Source organism: Vollenhovia emeryi, unplaced genomic scaffold (assembly GCF_000949405.1).
Source record: "Vollenhovia emeryi isolate VEMERY1.0 unplaced genomic scaffold, V.emery_V1.0 DF939139.1, whole genome shotgun sequence".
NCBI classification, from domain to species: Eukaryota; Metazoa; Arthropoda; class Insecta; order Hymenoptera; family Formicidae; genus Vollenhovia; species Vollenhovia emeryi.
Window position 1 is genome coordinate 827,895 of NW_011967227.1, and position 19,339 is coordinate 847,233.

At 39.0% G+C, this 19,339-nt stretch overlaps 1 protein-coding gene and 1 long non-coding RNA gene across 2 annotated transcripts in view; one reads left to right on the plus strand and one right to left on the minus strand.

Annotated features, from left to right (window-relative positions):
• LOC105567265 (CUGBP Elav-like family member 2) overlaps positions 1–19,339 on the minus strand; it is a 326,569-nt gene that overhangs the window by 49,560 nt on the left and 257,670 nt on the right. The window lies entirely within an intron of this gene.
• On the plus strand, positions 8,600–12,572 carry LOC105567264. Its single transcript, XR_001009341.1, has 3 exons — positions 8,600–9,260; positions 10,274–10,338; positions 10,771–12,572. It is a non-coding gene; the product is annotated as an uncharacterized LOC105567264 (long non-coding RNA).

A 19,339-nucleotide genomic window follows, 5' to 3' on the forward strand; every position in this document is an offset into this window, starting at 1 on the left:
GTAAAAGAGGTCGAACTGTAAGTACTAAATTTATTCCCACTTTAAAACTGATAGTGTCGGAAATTTCTACTTTTGCCAATTTAGCATTAAAATAGGTCCTTTTAAGTGGGAGCTAAAGTAAATTTTTAGAATTAAAGATTCAAGGGAGCAGTAAAAAAATATAATGTCATCAAAGTAGGTTATTGCTGGTCTATGTAGGTGTAGATCAGCTAAGTGGGTGTAAATTATCCGTACAAGTGTTAAAATACAATAGTAAAAAAACATTTCGATTTAATCTCATATAGAATTTCAATAAAATGGTAATGACAGAATTTCTAACTCCGTCATTATCAATTCATTGACAGATTTTTTAATCGATTTTCTCAAATATTTTAAGTTATCTGTAGAGGAAAGTCCTCTATTATGAGATAGGGGCTTCTAATGTGAGACAGTAGGTTTTCAACGTCCAAATTCCATCAAAAATCTTTTTTCGCAACGATTACACGATCTAACAACGAATTTTTCACTAAACAGATTTCACTCCAAGGGCAATAAATAAATAAATAATAAACCTTATATATTATTACCCAGCTTACTTTCTCTCTACATCTCTCTCTCTCTCTCTCTCTCACTTCTTTATTAAATAATATTTTAAAATTAGAAACAATTTTTATAGCAGTAATCTTTGATTATTTATCCATAGCTGTGTAAATACGAACAAAAAAGAAGAACAAAACGGAGTGTAGCTTCTCTTCGCGTTTGTTACACTCGTAGATTAAATAATTTACGCGTAAAAAAATATATCACGCAACGTATGGGTACGAGCCATATGTAGTACGAGCTATTAAAGGGTTCAACTGTTAGCAATGTTGCCAGTTACGATCAGCCGAAAATAGTTCGCGAGAGAGGATTCCCTTCGGACGTCTCGGAGAGACGCGGATATTGACTGGCGGCGCACTGACACGTACATAACGTCCAATGCAGTCGGGGGATACCTTTATTTTATTAATAGTGATGGCTCAAGCGGTACACGCAACGCGGTCATGTATATTTATGCAAGTACGTACGTACTTATTCATTCTCCTCGACAGTTCGCGAATCGCCTCTGACTATTCATAACGTCACCGACTTTGACGGACCGGTGTCATCTTCCATGTCTGTTCCGTTTTCCGAACCGATAAGTGGATTTTTCGCCAGCGCATTTCGAATTGCATCGCGGAACGAAAGCGGTCATTGCCGCTTTCCACAGATAATTATTATCGAAGGGGGAAGCGACTCGAGATAAACGATTATTGCATTCTCGGACTCGTCACGTGGGTCGGGCTGCATTAGCTATGCATGAACTTTGCGTGAGATGCTGTTTATGCTAAACACATTTGCATACATGTTAATAATATAAAAAATATATAAAAGAATTTATAAATTTTCAGTCAGTTGTTCACGTTTGTCATATACAGACGTGGCCTGTCACGTCGTACTGTACAGTCTATCTAAAAATTTAAGAACGGACTCGCCCAACCATGGACCACAGATAATGCATTATCAAATACCATTCCAAGTATCCGATGTATGTATAAATTAGTCACTCTAAATAAATTTATGTAAAAATATACCTATGTTCGAGTGAAAATTTAGAATTTATTTAAATTCAGACGACAGTATCTCTTCTCTTTGTGTCCCATGTAAATCAATGTGTGTACAATATGATAATGATATAAGAACCGAAAAGATAAAAGGTAGATAATCTAAGCGATAGTAGAGGTAGACGGTATTCTTTCTTTATAAATGGCACGTATGTCTTCGGAAACTTTCCCTTTCAAAATAAGCGAGATATATATTATGCAAGAGTATTTTGTTATATACTGCTTTCTGTTCACGGAAGCATTTCGGTGCTTCGATTTAAATGTGATTTAAATACAAAGGTAACTTGAAAAGCTTTTGTACCAAACGTTTCGCAGCCTCTTCACAATGAATTTCTCACACAGTGTATCTTTACATGATTACACCTATTCTTCAGCGCGATTCTTCTAACAAAGTTGTTATTCCAGATTGGAGGAGCAAATTACTCACATTACATAATGTAGATCGCGTGTTTAAAGTAATTACAAAAAATTCAGAGCACGAGGTGATGTTCGCGAACCTTGGCATGCATTACTAGATATACCAAATTCTAGTTTACGTAATTAGTACATCTTCTAATTGCAATAATAAATTAAATTCACCGTGTTCTTTGCTATTTATAATTAAAATAAATGTTGCGCGGAATAAATTGATCATCCACACAAAAATTATAATTTTAAGTTATTAATTAGCGGCTACAAAATTATCATAATTATGATTTTATATTATTAACTGACAGATGCAGAAATTATAGCGAATACAGTTTGTACGTAATAATACAGATTATTCGCTATAATAATTTCTGCATCTGTCATTAGTAAACCTTTTTATGTATTTAATTATGTCTGAGAGAATATTTTCTACTCTCAAATTTTCTTTTCAAACTAAAAGAATCAAATAGGAATGTTATCTAGTTCTTAGAATACATTGGTTGTTTCCAGTATTTTGTTTTACAGAAATCAGCATATCCTTTTTTTATCTAATCACAAAACTGGTCTACAAGAATAGAACCGAGTTTACGCGACTCAGCTTTATTATCATCTTACAATTAATTAACTTTAATTACCAACTAATATCAAACAATTATTTACGTAATATTTGATCTAATGATAAATGTGTTATTTTCAGCAATTGAATCAAGTTACAAATTTTCGTTTTTAAATTCAAACCATCTATGTAGTTATACATTTTAATTAGAATCACTATAATTCTTCTTAAGTTCATAAATATTTCATATTTTTTTGCTCGTTTATTACAGTTACGCGAAAATATCTTTCCCGTTGTAAAGTCCGATGCATTATATTTATGTGTTATATTCAACGTAAATAAAAGTCATTTTCGATTGAATTTGACGTTCCGTCTGTAACCAAATACGAGCTAAAACTTATTTATCAAATATGAACGTCAGACAAGTGACATTATTACGGATTAAAAGTTCGGTAAATATATTTGGAATCGAAAGTACCTACATAATATCGAGGCTTTTGACTTCACGCGGATAATAAACAGACTTCAACTTCCGCGATTATTCTCGCGACTAATCCCAAAGAACAATTATTCGCGCAGATCTACGTGTTATCGGGGATTGATAAGTCAGTACCTGGAATGGAATAAGGTGCGGTTTGCGGCTGTGGCGCCCAATAAGCCTGGCTGATAGCAGGATAATGAGATTTGGGGGAGACGCTGGTGCCGGTGCTGTGCCGGTGTTTCTGGCTCTTCATCGCCATCGTGTGTCACTTCCGGTTTCTTCGTTGTCCTCTTCAAAGCTTTCACTTCGCTTCACTCTCCTACACTGTCAGACTGCCGTCATGTCACAGTCAAGTTTTCCCACAAACTTTTCATATAATCACGGCCAAGTTGGAGCGATAATAAAATTCAATTTCTCTCCGCGACGCGGAAGAATGGATTTGACGTTATCACAATTCCCGCGTCGAATCGAGTGATATGAATGCGAGAGCGAAATGTTCCGCGCGACACGTGCTTGTTCCTCTTCGTGTCCGCCTTCGGTAATCGCTTCTCTTGAGCCAGTGATCACTACTGGATCATTATGTAACCGACCATCATCCGGCAGTTATGCAATCCCGATATGCGCGACGATCGAGATAACAATAACCGAGAATAACAATGGTAGGCGTCGATAGACGATGCAGCGGCCTGCCCAGTGATTTCTATCAGCGGCTGCGGTTCGAAATCAGAGCTCCACATTTATTCACTTTAACGAGCACTACGACGGTTCTCGATGCAGAACAGGTGGCCTCGCTATCGCAGAAGGTTACCGCGTGCAATTCCAATAAGTGACAGCATAATAACAGAGAAGTCACGAGGGCGGAGGAGTCGGGCGGTATAGCGGAGGTGTAAATTCCGAAGTCGACGGTCGGAGCCGTTCGATCAAGACCTCACCTGTGTCTCGGTCCTCACGTCGCACAGCTATAACTCATCATTACGATACAAACTCAGCCCCTCGTATCACGATGGGCACACACTCGTCGACAGTTGCGCACGGTTGTCGGCGGAAATTCTCTCACTGGCACTCGAAAATAGCCGCGCCGCCTCTCCCGGAAGGCGCTCCTTCCGCGCTCTCTCGTGCTCCTTTATTATTAATAACGTAATACCACTGTGCATACCGCGTCGCGACGCGTCGCGGTCTCGCCCGACGAGACCGCTTATCGCGAGAGACAAGAGACACGTCGTGCGGTGCGCGCGTCGGCCACACGTGGCCGCACCGCGTGTACGCGCGCTCCCCCCCCACCTCCACCACCAGCGCGCACCACCCTCGCCGCGTATCGACTCCGCCGCGCGTGCAATGCGTTCAACCCCCTCGGCGACCGATTCCCGCGACCTCCGCGACCTTTCGAGCGCGCGCAGGGTGGTTCGCCGCGAAGAAACGGGACCGAGCGCGAGCACACGTCGTCTCCGCCGGCGGTCCGCGCACTCTGCTCGTCGTCGTCGACTCGCCGCCGACTCGGCGCGCTCAACAAGTGAGAGAACCCGGCGCTGCCGACTCCCCGAGCCACGGCGCGGCCTCGCACTGCCGTCCGCCGCCCGCTCGCCGCCTCGCCGCCGCGCCGCGCCGACCGCGTGCACTCGTGACTCCTACCTATTCGCCACGAACACTCCCTCCGGAGCTCCTCGTGGTGTTTTCATTCTAGCTCGTAGCCGCCGCCTCCTCCTCCTGCGTGTTCGTGTATACGTAACTACGATCGCACGAATGCCGGTCCCCTTCTGCCTCCCACGCGTCTGGCAGCGGCTTCGAGAGTGTGCGCGTTCCCTTCCTTTCTCTCTTGCTCTTGGCCGTATATCTCCTCGTCGGACCCTCGCCGGACTACTGTGTTGTCGAGTCAGCTTATGCGTGTTGACGGCGACCATCGATAATTTCTGATCTATCGCTTATTTGCTTCCGAAATGATATGTTCGAGATGTATTTCGTTCTCGTCTCGTACCCGTCTCAGACTCGTTTCGTATCCGTTCCGATGTTTTCCAGTTGTAGACACTTTTCCACTTATCGCGAATCCCGTTTTGATAGTTAACGTGATATGCGATTGACGGCAGTTTGACGGGGCAACATTGAAGCAGTTTGGTCTTCGCTTTGTCTACGCGGAATCTTAGTTCGATGCTAAAGTTTTATCACGGCAGGTTCGCCTGGTGAACATTGCAAGCACAATGATATCGTTCTAATATTCATTTAACGTTTTGACAGCAGCTTTGTATTCATCCGGTTATCAGTCGTTCCACTTCTGTCTGCTCTCTATTCAGGACTAAGGTCACTGATCGCTGTACGTCCCGATATTAGATTTGCATTCGATTTGATAGCAATTCGGTAGCACTAGGCAGCCGCACAGTGGCACTGCACTCGATTCCCGCTTGGTAACTCGGAATTTCCTTGGAACGCGCCGGATATCCGCTTTGTGTGTTTCATTCGGGTATCTGCTCGTAGTGATTCAGCGAACCCAGTCTATCTCGCTCTCGCTCTCTTTCTCGCCCCCTTTGTCACAATTCATGCACTGCTTCGTGCGCTTCCGAAGCAGCACGCGATTTTCGCAAATGGCAAGCGAAATGAGTAAAGACCCAGCCAGACCGATCGCGGTGTGACGTATACGTGACTATCTTTGGTGTAGCGATCTCAAAGTTATACGGAATGCAAGGATCGCGGGGGGGGGGGGGGGGAGGAGGAGGAGCTTAATCTAACACCGTGATTGTGCGCTTATTTAAATTTTTGATATATCTGATATTTTCTAACTAAAATCATTAAGTGCAGTAGTAGATACATGAAAGATTTTCTCGTTATTTTCCACCAAGCATAATAGTTTATGTAATAAATGCAATAAAAGTAAACGCTGAATAAAATTAGCTAAATTAATAAAACGTCATCTGAGCCGGTCATTGGTTATTCAAGGTTGCGAAACGAAGATTGACAGCAGCCTCGAGCGAATCTTTTCGGACGGTACTGGAACCCGAAAATTCAATTGGCGAAGGAGCGAATTCTCGCGTGGCCTTCGATCCGTTCCCCGAAACGAGTGACAATTTGACCTCGGTAGAGCCGACCGCAAATTTACGGCATTCTGCTGTAATGCATCGCAACGAGGCGGACAAACGCGGGGGCAGCGTTGCGGCTCGCGTGCGCGAAACAATGGTCTAGAGAGCGCCGGGAGCAGCAGCGCGTGCGTTTCGCACGTACCTACACGCGCGCGTACGCGATGGAAATCGTGAGCGCCGGCCAGACGCGGAAACGCGAGATCTCGGCCCCGGAGCGACGAAAATGATGCGAGTCCCGTGATCGGGATCGCCGAGAGGGCGATACTCGGGGCAGAGCACGCGCCGATGATTCGTCGACGCGCGCGGATGCGTCGACGTGATGCACGTCGTGCGATCGTAGTCACGTCCTATCGGTTCACCGCCGATCGAGCCGCGCGATTTCGTCGGTGGGGAGGGAACCTCGCGTAATCCATCAAAGTCCTTGACGCGACAACTTTGATTATCCGGTACGATCGTCCGGCCGTGCGATCTGATCACCGCTAACGCGATCGGTGGTTCTAATGCGAGATAATTCATGCGCAAAATGAAGCCAATATACGTTGCAACGTTCGCGAGCAGGCCATTAGCGCGCCGCATGAGCGAGTCGATAACGATCGATATATTTGAAGATAACGCGGACGACGATATTTGAGAATTCAATTCACAGTAGAGCGTACGCTGAAAGCGTACACAAGTGCAATAGTTTATGTGAAAACAAGTCCATTTACATATTGTCCTGTTGGAAAGCGATGCTTTAAGAATGGAAATGGTCAAGATATTTTCTCCATCTTTCACACGTAATGTTAATAGATTGATAGTTATTTAATTAATGATAAAAAGATAATCTCAATGAAATTTTTTAATGGTAGCTAATTGTTAAAATGACAACAATGACAGAAAAATTCTAATTGAGTTAAACGTAACGAGCGCTAACGAGATGTACGGAGAGTACGACGCTCGTGTCTAATCACTCTTATTCGCGAGAGCGCTACGGTCCAACAGTCGCGAAACTTCGATTGCTCACGAACACTGTCGATTATCGTGAGTAATCCCCCGGGGTATTTATTTGTTGCCCGTGGCGGGGCCGGATAGTCGCTTTGTTGCCGAAGGAAGTTGCGCCGTCGTCGAACCCGACGGAACTTTTCCCGAAACTAGCGGAAAACCTAAATTCCGCTCCGCTCCGCTCCGGTAACGAAATAGTTTCTCGCCGCCTGTTGGATCATGTTTGGAGTTCACGACCGAAGCCAAAAACCCGCAGACCGACTTTTACCAAATATTTGCCAAACCCGTTCGCACATTTCGCATACATACGGAAATAAATAAGCCCGTTCGAAATATGCATAACTTTTGTCGCAAATATTATTTGTAAAATATTTCGTAAAATGGGCATTTTTCTCAATTGGAATCTACAATACTTTGAAAAACAGCAATCATCGTGAAATTAGACATAATTTGCGTACGCGAATTAAAGGTAAATTGTTTCTCTTTATCTACATTCAAACTTGATTTCGCTGTTGGGTAAAATTTATTTTTATCATCTTCCGATTTTTCAATGGCTGTATTGAAATGCGATGTGCGTCTCGCCTTGTGCAACGCGATTCTTAAGGCGCATTGGATAGCTCGTGCCAAATATGCGTCATCGTTACCACGGCGTTTGCAAACAAAGCGAACACGTACATATGTTGTATGCGCGCAACATAAACAATTGGCTGAACATTGCGGCCAGACGATGCACTGTTTTTCTTGGTTTTATGCAAAAACACTGATAAATTGAATAACGGGGCGTAACCCTGTTTTTGAACGCCACAATATTTCGTAAATTAGTTTCGATTCGCTCTATTTCTGCATCAGTTCGTGAACTTAATGCACCTGCAAATTCTGCCAAAACTCGTCCACTTTTAGCTATGGATTTGCATGCTAGCCGCGCTAAAATCAAAAGTCGGTTAACCGAACTCCATTCACGGTGTGGAAATATATCAATATACACAATAACGTAAACTGTATCAGCAAAAGAGGAAACAACTAAATTGAAATGAAAAATAATGTGCTTTACCACTTTACAATGTCTCTGTTTCAAGATGAAAATAAACGGAATAGAAAATCAGCTTCTTTTTAACTCGCTGTTAAAACTGAGCACAAAAAACAAAAATAAAAACATTATGTTAACCGTGTACAATAACTGAAACAAATACACGAATTAATTAAAATGCAAATAACCAAGTAAAAAATATAAATAAGCGTATGATATTTAAAATGATGAAAGATTTAATAGCCAATATATGTGTATTTGTGTAACTCGCTGTCAATATTCCATCAGAAATGTAATATCTAAATTAACCTGTTTCCCTAGTTTTTCAATTTCAAACTTAAAAATGTGGAGATTTATGAGATGCTGCTTCTATATTAAATGGTACATTTCAATAATTTTTTACTACTATTACTTCTGTAAATTTATGTCCGAAAATAAATGAATGTATTAGTCATTTAAATCACAAAGTTTTAATTTTACTCAAGCAGAAATTTGTTCCACTCCTTTTAAAAAATTATTTCCTGCGATTTCATTCCATATTATTCTCGGCGTTTCCAATTATCGGTTAATAAATAACATTATATTATATTATCCAGCTTCTCGCAAAAATGAGGAACGGTATTCCATCTCAAGTTTGTTTCAACTGAGAATACCTTATGTTGAATTTAAAATACCGGATACACCACAATATTCTTTACATGAATATTTCTAGTAACGACAAGCGTTGAACGATAACTACCGATCCACGAGTACCACGAGGTCATCGCTGCCATCGACGTTTCATGGATATTTGTGGGCTGCCTCCCTCGAACGACACGATGATGCATTATTTATACGCGCCCGCATATACCACCGTCGTCGTGGTCGTCGTGCTCGTCGTCGTTAACCTGGCACATAATCGATGAGAATCCTCGCGTGCATTGGCGCGTATGCAAGCAACCGCGTGTGCCCGCCGACATTTGGAGAAATCTCCTTTGAATTTCTGACGCAGACTTCCTGCGATTCCATCGATCTCGGTTTCCGTCGTTGCAGACAAATATACATACGCGAGGCCGCCCCGAGAAGAATCGAACGCTCGTCGCTATTCCATTTTGTCCATCGCGAGATCACGTGCCGTGCGGTAAGTTTTAAAGAATAAAATGAATATTAAATTTTTATGATTTCTAATCACCCCGGACAAACGATGCTAAAACTGATCTAGATTTACAGCTTTTCTTTTTTTATATTGTTAATCAACTATGTGCAAAAACTCCCGTGTATTGGTTACACTTTTGAATATATAAAATATATTATATTCATAATTTATGTATATGTAATCTAAAATCTACATGTTCGTTGTATTATACAGAATAAAGTCAATTTTAGCGAAATTATAAAAGTAATATCTTACAACGTGTTTAATGTGTTTTGCATTTGAGATAAAAAATATATAATATATGGCGTTTTAAATGTATAGCTAAATTAAATGTCTGTCGGATATAAATATTAAAAACATTGCGTAGTATTAGTGATACGTGCGAATAGAAAATCTTTGACCTATTTATAATCGGTAAATTAACATAAATGGTTTGAATAACAGGAAGTACATTTTTCCACGATGCCCTACTACTTGAATATGTTTCTCAATAATGAGATAACTCCATAAGACTATAAGATTTGTATATGTCAAAGATTATTGTGGCCACTAAATTAAGTGAACGATATCCTGTTTCACAGTAATCCAATTTCTTCACATTTACATTACACGTTTATTATAAATGAGCATTCTTTCTTTCCGCTTACACATCTCCGGACAAATCCTTATTTTGTCCATCAAATCGGTGAAAGTAGAGACGCAAATATCGCGGAGCTATGGCAATCGATGCGAAATGTCGGCGTTTTGACACAAACAGTATTGGGCGATGCAATTGCTGCATCTAATTCCCTCTCCACCCCGCTTGAAATGCTAGCGATTTGTGTTTACACGCACGTCGGAGTCAATAGCGATGGCAAATACCATATCTAATATACGTCTATGTATACTTTCTACCTCGTTTCACATTAAACCAATTCCATAACGTTCGCGATATAAACGATACCATTGGGACCCGCCAACATGAATATTAACGTCGGCGATTAATTTCTTGCAAATAGGTCGCATGTCCGGCTAGAAACCATTACAGTCGAACGGATACCGTCGCTTTGAGCTCCAATTACAAGTGCGTATATAAAAAACGCTTTTGTCACCAATTATATGTACCGTAATTATAAGAAGATATTATCCTTTACCTTAACATCATTTCCGATAATTACATACATATTGAATTTTTTGTGCATACTGCACTTTCTAATAGAAGTACACGACTTATCCATTAGAGATCTTATTTCGCTAAATGATTTTTTCCCCATGCCAATAGAAAATATTTGTAAATAATCGATCATTTTTTAGTTTTTATTTTGTTGTTCTCATTAAGATTATGATTTTTGTATTGATTGCGATATAGATAAAATATCGGCAAGATATTATTGCAAGTTATTATCGCGGTTTCATATTGAACTTAACACGTTGCTATCGTTAATTTTTTTAAGAGAGAATTATTATTTCTTCTTTGATTTCTTACATTGCTTAAAATGTGTTTATCTTTCCATAGACGTTCGCAATACGTATTTCGAAATTTCTCATTGGCTGGAAGAAGATGAAAGATGGTGATGTAATACGTAACCACAGCCTTACGCGGGAGCACGCGTCACGGTAACGAATGCAGTTCCTTCTACGCTTTGTACTTGGCAACGTTTCACAGTCGTTGAGCCGCGATAAACAGAGACGTAGACGAGTGTTGGGTTACCGGGATGCCTACCGTGTTACTCGCGTCGCTATTTCCTCCTGGCAACACCTGCTTCATTAGTCCTCCATCTCCAGCATTCTCATCGGTTAAGACGAAATCCCGGAATCGAGATCGTCATTTCGTGCCCGGATTTATGGTCGCTCGATAAAGGAAGATTACGGCTCCGGGCAAGTTTCATGTCGTCGTCGGTCTTCGGAAGGTCGTTAAGGGAAGCTCAAGGGAAACATTGGAATGGCTATTCTGAAGAATAGATTACGTCATGTTTCTCTAGACTCGACAAAGATCGCCAACTTTTATGTTGGTGGAGACCTAATGAAACTAAGAAGAGGCAAAAAGCCTCGAAAAAGGGATCCGAAGAGTCATGTTTTTAAATTTCAGAATCGATAGTCCTATTAAATATTGTAGAACTCAAATAATTAAACATTTCGAAAGAAATATTTAAATTCGACACAAATAAATATTTTCAGAAACCGAAATACATTAATAAAAAAAATCTAACATTTTAAATCAAGATACGTTTACATTTAATTTTCTTGTTATAAATTTCGACATTTTAAATCAAGATACGTTTATATTTAATTTTCTTGTTATAAATTTAAGAAATTTAGAGATCGAGGAAAGTTAAAAGGTAAAAGCAATTAAAAATTCATGGACTTCTGAAGCGTATGTCAACAAATTCAAAGATTTTCAAATCTAAAAATTCACTATAAAAATGAAAGCATATGTTAAGATGCTTTTTGTTTATTACAAAAATGTTAATTGCATAATAATGTTATTTGGCGTTTTGAGATTTACCTTGTTACAATGATTGGAAAGATAATATTCTTTCTAACTATATAAAATTGAGGCATCTATTATAGCAAATGATGCAAAGAAATGCTTTATTCTAATCGCCTCATTGTTATTCTTCAAATTTTCTTACATGTACAAGGTATAGAACAAAGCTGTAAATCTTATATAATATGTCTTGTAAATTTTGCAGCAGATGTTACAAACTAAAAATTGTTTTACTTTGCTTTTCAATTATTTTGTATTTATTGTATTGCTAATATTATAGTAGTAAGAGGAGCTAATGAAACTCATTTGAATTTGTATTAAAGTTACTAATCCTAAAACGCTTATGCATTACGAGTGCAAATTTTATAAACGGCATCGTAGAATTTTATCGAGAGTGTTATTTATTTGATGAGATTTATATTGATTATTTTTGAGAGTCTACATTTCTACACTGGAGTATTTTCGCAGCACATTAAATGCCAGCTTTGTCAAAATGAATATTAATTCCGAAATGAATATTACGCCGTTAATGTTATGCGCAGTCAATATCCACTGTTTAAATGGTCGATCATTGTCGAGAGAACATATATCCGTCAAGTATAATAAATAAAATCGGTTAATACTCTTTAGTCAGAAGAGGATTGCGACCGATTACGAGAAATAAAGCTGGTTTGCATGCATTTATTGTACCGGGAAAGATTATTATGTGAAATGGGATTGTACATATGTGAAATAATTTATGACGATTGAAAAACCTTTCTCTAACTAAATCGGAGTGTAATGTATGTACGTGAATCAATTCTTGCAAATACATGTATTTCTTCTCGGTTTTTTTTGGTGAGGAATTAGTTACAGCAAAGTACATTTATTGTTGTTTAATACATGAATGTATTCTGTGCAGAATGAACGTCTTTATATTATATTTGAATACTTGTCGTTTGCATGATTGAATGGTTAAAACTTTTCTGATAGCTCAATTTTATTTCAATCTACGCAACGTATATATGTGTGCGCTTAACTATAAATTAATTTCTATGTGCGTGCAGATAGTTCATCTTATGTTCTGAAAGTTTCAAAACGTAGCGTAATTTATTAGCAGTGTGTAGCATGTTTGTCATTCGCTGGACGGCATACATGGATCTCGTGGTTAACGATATTTAGTGTCCCGATGAGAGACGATTTTATTATGCAGCAGGCGTTAAACGCGCAGACTGTGATATAACGCGAACATTCGGAGTAGGTGTTAGTAGACATGGCGATATATAAGTGATTGGCCCGGTTCCAGTCGACTTGCATAGCTCCTCCCTATTCCCGAGGCATCTGTTTTTCTTACGTAGTACTCACTCGCGAAGTTACGCACGTACCCCTTTCGCGAATACACGTCGAGTACAATAGGCACGTCTAATCGCTGGCGGGGAAACCCAATTACCAGAGTCGCTTGGTCTTCTTCAACAGATTGATAGTTTGCACTCGTAATCGCTTGTAATTCAATAACCATGATCCAATTAATCATCGCACTACAGATTCTTAGCTCTTTCAAATTCGCACGGGAAAAAAAGGCAGCTGCCGTAGCTAAAAAACTGCACGTGGTAACTAAATTTCAGTTGTAAAAATACGGACAGCTATTATTTAGTTGTGATAACTAATATGTTGCTACTGCGCCTATTGTATTAGATGCGACAGCAAACCGTTTGCTGTGGTTTAGAAATTTATAGTTATGACAGCAAAATATTTTTAGCAAATCATGATTATCTACGGTAGCGAAATATTTTTTTAGTGCAATTTTTAGTGCGATTAAATACACGTGTAATAAAAAAAAAACATCTACTAGAATGCTAGTAATTAAAATGGGATATCTTTTAAGGGATGTGTTCCAAAATTTTTTTCGTATATTTCGCGTTTGTTGAAATGTTTACTCCGAGAGTATAAGTGACGGGGGTTGACATCCTGGTCACTGCAGTACACACTGCGTGTACGGACGTAACAAAAATAATCTATGCTCTGACGATCAGAAATACCCTCCCAAAAAAAAAATCGTTGTCGCGTGATAAACCGTGGTCTGTTTTTATCAGCGGCGGTGATATTTGTGTTCGAATTCGCGCTCTCCATTTTTACGCAGGTTCCTGCCGGCATGTCGAGTCATTACGGCGATCTCCGCGCGACGTTATGGCAACGCCAAAATATTTCTCCGTGCGCGCGGAACGAATGCCAAACGCATATCCGAATCATAAATGCGTGGACACGCATTGTCGGTCCGCAATAGGTCACGCCACTGCATACAACCGCCGCTTTTAATCGCCTGGTCGGATTACCCGTTATACGGATTCAACCTGGTTCCCGATGTGCACACGCATCGTCAAACGCATTGCTGCATATTATCTCGAAAGACATGACCTGCTAAATTTATCATTACAGCTTTGGCACTTAAATATTTACCGTTTTACGTTTGAGTGTTATATGAGAATAGCCTATGCATACCGAATGTTTCCTATAGATCGTAAATTTTTCGGTGAATTTGAAATTGGCACTTTATGAATGCAGAGAGGAAGCATTCGTTGTAGCTTTCGTTAATTAATAATAAATTCAAACTCACTCGTAGATCTTAAAACTCGGCATTCTTCAGCTCTACGTTTGCTTATTACTTTACAACATGTATGCATGTATACGTATATAGTCCCGCATATTTTCCCGTTGCGGGAAATTTAAAAAACTCAGCGCTTGAAGGAGTTTAAGCGCCTAGTGTTGGATTCAGTGTTTAAGCAAGATTAAGCCTGAATTTCAAGGAATTTTTAGAAATATCACAGTGATATAACCTAACGGTTGAAAGACGTTTCCACAAAAAATAAACTTAAAAAAAACATTTGTATAAATTTCAAATTATATTGTGACGTATACGGAGAAAGCGTTCACTTGCAAATAATAGAAACGCGTCCAAGTAGATTGTCAAAGCAATTGATATTATATTTTTATTGTAAGATAAAATTTTTTCTGACATACCATTAGATCATTCATCAAACGGAAACTGATGATATAGGAGGAGTACAATTTAAAAGATACATTTTAAGAAGTTGAAAATATATCTTACTATACATATATTCTGACTAGTTGGTGAATTCGCGAATCTACTTAATGCAAAGCGCAAATGGATGTTTTGATATCGTTGGGGTTGCAGCTTGCAATCGGAATTAAATATTCCAAATTTAATCGCGCTCAGGCGCACCCTAAACACTTAACTTTTAGATACGTGCCCGCTAATCTCGCAAAGTATACAACACCGTGCATAAACTTGGAATCGAAGTCGCGGTTTAAGCTTACCAAAGTGGATTCTATTTACTCGGTGATCCTCGTGATCTACTTTCCAGCACTTGGCGCGCTTACTCTATGCATATTCAGGAGTCCAAATAGAGTCTCGTTAGCGCCAGATCAGTGGCCGCTGTGCGTACCGCTCTACCGAAGCGTTCAGAGAACTTCAAAGCGGTCGTAGTAACCGGTAAAACTGTTCTCGAAGAGGACCTTGAAAAGCAACGGCCGAACAATGAGAAAAATATTTCACCACAGAAATTTTTAGTCGTACCATTAATTGTTATATCGTTCACGGCGATCTACGAACGTGTATGCAGATCTACAGAATGAGAATTACAAAGCGGCCTCATTTAGCTGTACGAATAATTACAGACGGTAACTCTTTTGTTCTTGTAAAACTATTTAATTTTCATATGTCCAACTCTGAATAGAAGGCTTCGTGTGTTTCATATAAGTTTGAACAATGTTTAACACCAAAAAAAAAAGGATAAGGTGACCAAATTCGGATCAGATGCCAAATGCGGATCAACAATTTGACGAGTCGCTAATAAGCGACATAAAAACACATCGATGTCTTTTACATCGACAATATAGCATAAAGTTGTAAATATATAAAAGAGCAAAATTTACGTGAATTACTTAAAAATGTCGCTTATTGGCGACTCATCAAATTGTTGATCCGCATTTGGTCGCTTTAGCCTAACGCGATCATGAAATCCTTGTGCAACGTTTAAACATTTGTGATATTATCGTTCTATATATGTAATAAAAGTAATCTGTTAAATAAAGTGAGTAAATGAAGAAATGAAAAATTTCTTCTCAAAATGTCTTCTGTCAGAAATAGAATATTTTGATCTTTGATCTCTTTATGCTCAGCAAAACAATATTTTTCAGTAAATATTTATAATATTAATTTTCCAAAAATGTTATAAGAGAGAGAGAGAAAAGAAAGTATAATAAATATTTTGCTTTACAAAGACTTATTAAAAGCCGCGTTATTGTTTGCGCTTGGAATCGATATCGCGAGAACTTTCAACGACAAGCGAGAACAAAGCGTGTTATAAGCTCCATCCAGTTCTCTCCTTTGACGCTGTTACAACAACCGCTCTTTTGCAAGTGGAAACGTCGATTCGCCGGATGTTTATCGGTCGCGGTAGCGAGCGCAGGAGCACAGCCATGGTTAGAAACAGCTGCTCAAGAGAATCTGTGCGTTGTGCACTTCTCTGAAGACGTTATCTCGAAAGGCTTAAAAATATTACTCGCGTCTGGTGGCGTAATGTGGCACGCGCCAATATGACTCTCGAGCATGTGCCACACTTCATCGGTTTTTCGTCGAGGAAAAACAACCCATTGAGAAAAGGGCCTGCTCTAGAAGGCTGCTGCCACTTGTCAGTGACCGAAATATGATTTTACTTAATTGTTTGCAATAATATAATAATTATTGCATATTAGTAAACTGATTATTTATTGGTCTTAAAGAACAATTCACAAAATTCACACAATAATCTCACGACGTGAACATTCATGGCTCCGATTGTATGTGTGTATTCATTAATCAAGTGAATTTCAAGTATTTATAATTATATAAAGATTTCCGAGGAAAAATTCCATAACAAACATAGAAGCTCTACTATTAATATAGAAAGTATTCTCCAAAATGTCCTTAGCATCACTATTGCATACACGAGTAAAACCACTGGTGTGGTAGTAATACACAAATAGACTAATTAATTAAACGAAATGATTTACAAACAGTGGCGCAGAGAAATGTGCGCTGCTTAGTAAATAAATGAACGAAAAGATCCGAGTTTAAATCCAGCCGCGGACGCCGCTGGTTTTTTCGGACGCTACCTCTCGAAGGGAAGTGGCAACCAAGTATTCTGTCACGCATACCCCTTTAGGGCCAGTTTCACAAATATTGATTAACTGTTAACTAGGGTTCAGTCGACTCCCTATCCCTTTCCATCTTATTATGTAAGATGAGACAGAGAATCATTTAACCTTCGGTTAGCAGTTAACCGATGTTTGTGAAACTAGCCCTTAGGGGTATAGCCCTCCAGGTTGGAGGTTTCCTTCGGCCCAATAAAACAGGCTTTAAGCCTAATACACGAGAAAGAAGAAGAAGATTTACAAACAGTAATAAATAAAATTAATATAGAGAAACAAAACTAACTGATAGCAATGCTACTGATAATTTTTTCAGAAATATTTGTAATCAATGTATAATTTACATAGAACAATAATAAGATTTGCATAATTCTGTAAAGCGTCTCAAGAAATTAAGGAAAGTATCGCTGCGAGTACAGCGACGAAGCGAAAATTCTGCGAGCGAGCGAGGTGCATGAGCGCTTCGTCTATTTCGCATGCTAATACGATTCCGCCATCGAGAACCGCCATCGCTGCAAATGTAAAACGCCGCGCCATACGGGGTTTTTGCGTGGATGCAATAAACAATAGATAAGGTATTCGACTGAGGCGAAAGACGAAGTACGATTACGGCAGGTACGTGTCTTGCTTACGAATCAGCTATCGCTGACTCACCAGGCTTTTGTCCGATAAGATAAAGCTTATCACCGATGGTTGCGGTGTGAGACTTAACCGCTTTCTGTGCCTCTACTCCATGTCGCTGTTTTCCGATCACAGAAACGTTCCTTGAAACACGTTTCAAACCGAACATCACTCGATGCGCTAATTACTCCGAGAATCAGCAGTTCTTAATTTATTTCCCTTTGATTGGTACAATCTAACGTGGTGGTTTTGCCAACGTCGATCAAATAAAAGCGGGCAATTGTAAAGCATTTTACTAACGATTAATTGCATAAGTTTTGCTTCAAATTTCATCTATGATGAAACTTTTTACGATACTAACAATGTTCGCGAATATTTTTTAAGAGTGACTCGTCTTTTAAGAAAAACTGGCCCTGTTAGAAAAACAATCAATATTGCACATAGCAACAAATTATTTCCTGCAATTTGTGATTATATGACAAACAATTTAGCTCGCGTGCGCAAAAGATGATGTACGTAACATTTCGTAACGCTTAATAAACATGAATAGCGAATAACGTAAGTGGCAGTGAGTTGAATGCGTGAGAATGACATAAATTTTATTACTACGATGTGGCACCAAGTCAGGCTGTAATTTACGGAGACTATTATTTTCTCAATGAATCCTCAAAACTGGCAATCTTCGCTCGCTTTACAGACAATTTCGACTGTAAAATTTTTATGTTGGCTGAATTACAAGAGAAATGTATCTACTACATTAGGATAATTAGAATCACTGATGAATGCATCGAAGTCGCATAAAACGAGATAATAAATAATACCAAAAAGATTTCCAATAAGACAATTACATAAAACTTGAAGATACAGCTATTCATTATATTATATTTATCTGTTACGTCTAACACATGAAAATACATTGGCTAGAATTTATCAGGATCGAAAATGAATCAAATTATTCGTCGCGCGAGAGGATAATATAATAGAGAGACGATCAAAATGCAGGAGGATTAAAAATGAGATGTAAACTGACTGTGCTCACATTGTCGCAATAAAATCTTAATAATAGAATTTGAATTTATTCAATTAAAACTCTTCTCCCTTTTAGAAATCTTTAAATTGTCAAATCAAAGTATACAGAAACAAAATTACATATTTAAACAATTTTGCAATAGAGCTAATTATTACATAAAATAAATAACAATATTCAAACAAATTGATTTTAATTTATGCTTGAACAACTTCTACAAACATGTCAAATCCATTATAATTATTAAGAGACTGTTTTAAAAAGGTGCAAAGTAAAAGTATTTAATTTTTCTTGAGTTCTTTAATTTCACTTTTTGACCAGAAAAATGTTGTTTGTTATTTTTCGTTGGCTTATCGATAAACGAGAAACGCTGACTTTATCCCTTGCAAAAGTTTATTCTCATCTAATACATGCCGTTAGCAGAAAGAAGATGGAGCGGGCGTTAACCAGTATTAAGTTCAAGATAGCGGAATAGGGTGAAGAGTTTGAAAGAAAAGATTGAATTGCAGGCAGACGCGTGCGCATCGCGTAATGTGCGACTATTAGCGCGCGGTAATTACTTTCGAAGAAGAAATCGACATCTAATTTAATTTAGGAGCTCATGTTTGGTGAGACGTGACGTAATCGACGACTGAAACAATGTCGGGACGAAATGGGATTCGCAAGGAAGGGATCAGCTAGAGCCCCGTTACTAGCTAGAGCCCGGAGCGAGCCTAGCCTGTCAGCCAAAATAAACAGAATGTCACGGATATAAATAAA